The following is a 4716-nucleotide window of genomic DNA, read 5'->3' as shown; positions in this document are numbered from 1 at the left end:
CAACCGGGTCTGCCATTCAAATTTATTATTTTAGGGAAGCTGCCACATCTTCACGGACTGATCTTTCAATGGGACAATACCTTTAAGAGCAAGGACCAAGTCTTGAGAGAGATCCTCTGTTGATTATAGAGTGGGTCTTCCTCAGCCACCATCGGTCCAAAAGGATGACATTGCCACAAGAGCTGGTGGCAGAACTGATCCGCAAAGCAAGATCGTGGATCAGGGAGCTTGCAGGGTGTGATTTTGGCTGCATCCACATTCCAATTCAATTGAAATCGGGCCAATTTAAATTAGACACTTTTGATAAACTGCTCAGCGAGAATGAAATGTTGCAATTCGCCTTGGACAGCTACACTGGCCAAATTGCTGTTGATTGGCTGGCCCACAAAATTTTTAATCAGGATGTCCAATTTACGCTATCATTAAAGAACGTTCAGAGCCAAACCCCTTTGAAAGCCCTGACTGTATTTACTGACGTGTCTGGAGCATCTCACAAGTCAGCGATGACTTGGAAAGATCCTCAAACTCAGCGGTGGGAGGCTGACATCACTGAAGTTGAGGGATCACCTCAAGTAGCTGAGTTAGACGCAGTCGTCAGAGGTTTCAAGAGGTTCTCTGAGCTTTTCAATTTAGTTACTGATTCGGCTTATGTCACTGGTGCAGTGTCCAGAGCAGAAAATGCCATCTTACAAGAAGTGTCCAATGTTCCATTGTTTAATTTGCTCTCAAAATTAGTCACATTAGTCTCCCGCTGAGAGCAACCATTTTATGTGAGGCATGTCAGGTCACACACCGACCTGCCGGGGTTCATCGCCGAGGGCAATCGGAGAGCTGATGCCCTCACTGCTCCAGCACAGATGGCCCCGCTCCCAGATGTGTTCGCACAAGCTAAGATCAGCCACCAGCTGTTCCACCAGAACGTCCCCGGCCTTGTTCGCCAATTCCAGTTTACGCGCGAACAGGCCAAAGCGATAGTGGCAACATGTCCCCAGTGCCAGTCCCATCAATTGCCATCTATCAGTTCTGGCGCCAGCCCCAGGGGGTTGTCCAGTTGTGAAGTGTGGCAGGTGGACGTAACTCACGTTCCGTCTTTCGGCAGGCCGAGTTATGTCCATGTTTCAGTAGATACCTTCTCCGGTGCAGTTTATGCCTCCGCCCATACAGGGGAGAAAGCTGAGGACACAAAAGACATCTCATGCAGGCTTTCTCTGTGCTGGGCATTCCCAAGGTCATCAAAACAGACAATGGCCCAGTGTACAGATCTAAGGAACTCAAGGGCTTCCTGCAGCAATGGGGGATAGAGCGCAAGACGGCATCCCCTATTCCCTGACAGGCCAAGCCATGGTGGAGAGGACCCACCAGAGCCTGAAAAGGTTTTAGAACAACAGCGTACAGCAGTAAAGGTGGAGTCCCCCCAAGTCTGACTGTGCAGAGCATTGTTCACCATCAATTTTTTAAACTGTTCTTTTGACAATCTCAACCCACCCATTGTTAGGCACTTCAGTCACCACGAGCAGCTGCACCTGAAAGCCAGGCCGCTGGTTCTCGTGAGAGATCTGGAGACCTGGAAGACGAAAGGGCCCTTTGACCTTGTGACCTGGGGAAGGGGATATTCGTGCGTGTCCACTCCCTCAGGTCTCAAATGGGTTCTATCAAAATGGGTCAGGCCCTTCCTTCCCAAGAGGGCGTCTGCAGTCAAGGCTGTAGCACAGGTGGAAGAGGCCTGTTGGAGAAGGAGGTGCAAGCCATTCGATCAAGATCTCGAAATTGTGGAGTGAATCAAACTGAAATATATTAAGTTTAATTTCTTAACTCATTTTTGTTTTATTTCAGTGACCCAGATGTGTTTAGCTCCTTTATTTTTTAAACAAAAAAGGGGGAGATGTTTTGTTGTGTTAGATTGTTCTGTTTTCCCCCTGTGTTGGATTGTTCTGTTTCCCCCTCTGTTAGCCATGGTTCAGGCTTGATTCACTCCACCCTCCTTCTACTGTCTGTAATCCCAACTCCGCCCATATCCCTATGACAACAAATGTATCCCTTTAATAATCCCTCCCCGATGCCCTGTCTGTCACCCGCGCTCCCTCCCTTCCCTCTAGAAACTTCTAGCTGGAGCGTTGGGTGATTGGCCCAGAGGCCAGGGCCCCTCCCTCAGTGTCTTTCCATTGGTCTATCCCAAATGTCCGTCCTTGTCTCCTCCCGTGTTTACCTCACCCTTTAAAAGCTGCTGCACCCTTAGGGTGGTGTCTCCAGTGGTGGGTTTCCTTGGAACTCAATAAACCGACTGCACCCCCAGCCAGAGTCCGCTCTCTGTCTCTGCTGATTGTAGCCGCAAGCCTTGTCCGCCACAAGGAGCTGTGCCCACCATAGCGTGGGGCAGACTCCTTAGGCGCTATCCAGGGTGACGTGACCCAGGAAAGTGCCCCTACTGCAAGCAGAGCTGGACGCTAAACCGGGCGACGAGGAGGGACGAGCCTCCTCTTTAGGCTTTCTCCAGCTTGCTGCTTCAATGACACAATACTTACAAATCCTGTATTTTGCCAGTGCATACTTATAATTCAGTAGGAAGTTTTTATCCATTTTTGGGGGGGGTTTTAATGTTGGTTTTTTCCTCTAAAGTTTCCTTCATAAATTACCAACATTAGCAGTTGAATGAGAATTTCTTTGTAGAGCATCTGGTTCATCTGCTACCACTTTGTCTATTAAAAGACAGTCCCTGAAAGGTTTGTCTCAGTCAGTATTTCCACATCTGGCAAACGAGTGAATATTTTGCCAAGTTTTTTAAAATTACTTTAAACAATACTAAAGCATAAACATTTCAGCCATTTGCAGCATCCAGCCATGCCTCATGAAATGGATGCAGTGCAGAGCCACGCTCCCCCTTGTGTTATGCAGCTGCAAAAATAGATGTTGCAGACTACTGTTATAAGGAATTTAATTCCTGCTGCTCTAATGATCGGGCCATGCAGAATACTTTCTTACTTCAGCAACATGACTTTTCAGGAGGAACTCTTCCTGGCCATCTCAGGAACCTTACCAGCCTTGTCATATATTTTCTTGCATGTTCCAAGTGCACCTCTAAAAGCTTTTAATCAAGTATTAATCTAAGGGGCTGAAAGTGTCCTGACTCAAGTATTGCAAGCTATGTGTTAACTGAATCTTTCTGAGCTCAGTAATGCTTATCCACACTTGCAGATTACTTTCCATAGGCACAATGTCCTGAGCACAGTATTTCTGATATAGTTTAAAACACTGGATTTAGTGTTCTTTTCATGTTTTCTCTTCCTTTAAACCAAACAGCTGCTATTTTTTTCCCTACTTAATGCTTATCTCTAATACAAAGCAATAGCAAAAATAGTTCAGATTGCAGAACTGAAATACAAGTCACATTCTCACAGACAATATTAAGGAAGAGCAAACAAAAGGGAGCAAAGAGCTGGAAATCAGGGAGTCCCACAGAGAAGAGGGTCTGAACTGCAAGGAAGGGTGATGCTGTCAGTACTTGAAATGAGGCTTTCAGACAGCAGTAGAAGAGACCAGATGCTGAGAAACTTGAGGGACCTGCTGCTGTCAGGTAGAAGGCAAGGGAGCCACTGGGGCCTGGGCACACTCTGGCAGTTTGTAGCAAGTGTGGTCAGCAGCCCTTGGTGCAGCATGCCTGGAGCCTTTGTTGCAGCTGCCCTTGCTTGGAGAGGGTGATCCTCCCACCCTTCAGCTGGTGCTTAGGAGGAGGCTTGTTGGATCAGAGGGAGCAACTAGGGCCCTCCTCATGACCTTTAATTCATGACCTGTGCTGCTAAGCAGAGGAATTTTGGAACTCAGCAACCTGTGCAGCTTGGGGAGAGATAGGACCTCTTCAGACCCTACAGCTTCGAGAGCCTTGGGCCCCACAGTGCAGACCTGGACAGTCTGTGACTAGCAGAACTACAGGTGGAATACCAGTGGAAGGCAATGGCTGGAAACTAGTGGCTTCCAGCACTGCATGTAAGGCTCCTACTTGTAGTGCAGTTTTAATGGTGTAGCAGAGCTACAGTTTCAAGGCAGTCTCATAGATATTGCAATAGAATCTTCTGTACACATTCCAAAATTGAATATAATGCATGGCAGCAGTGATACCATACCAAAAAAGAGATTTTCTCTCTGAAAAATTACCTTCAGGCAGGAAAACAGGAATTAGACCCAGTATTCTCAGATGCTTGATGAAAAAGTAAACTGTTAGGAAATCATGTCCAAATAGGTAGCAGATATAGAAAACCTAAATAACCAGTGGCCCAACACTCCAGGGTCATCAGGGCCATAACCTGTTAATAGTGAGAATCAGTTTTCTGTAAGAGGAAGTAGAACATGGTGTTAGTGGTATATCAGATCCACATATACAAGGACAAAAAGATGAAACAATTTGTGTTACATTGTTTTGTGATTTTCAAGAAAACTGGATGTAAAGCCAAATTTAGCTCTCCTCTGAAATTCTGTGCCTACCTGTTTAATTTCTTTACATTACCCTTGTACACCTCTTCAGAGTGCTTTCAGCATACTCTTAATTTTAACACTACTCACTGACCTAGGCATTACTCTCTGCCTATCAAAACTAGTAAACTTGCAACTAAAGTCCTCTTTGTGACAGGAGCCACTCACTGCCCTATCCAATTTCATTGCAAGACTGGGATGCATTGGGTCCAGCTGAGATGAAGTTAATTTTCCTTACAGCAGCCCTCACAG

Source organism: Fringilla coelebs (genome assembly GCF_963513975.1).
Source record: "Fringilla coelebs genome assembly, chromosome: Z".
NCBI classification, from domain to species: domain Eukaryota; kingdom Metazoa; phylum Chordata; class Aves; order Passeriformes; family Fringillidae; genus Fringilla; species Fringilla coelebs.
This window is presented reverse-complemented; position numbering follows the sequence as displayed.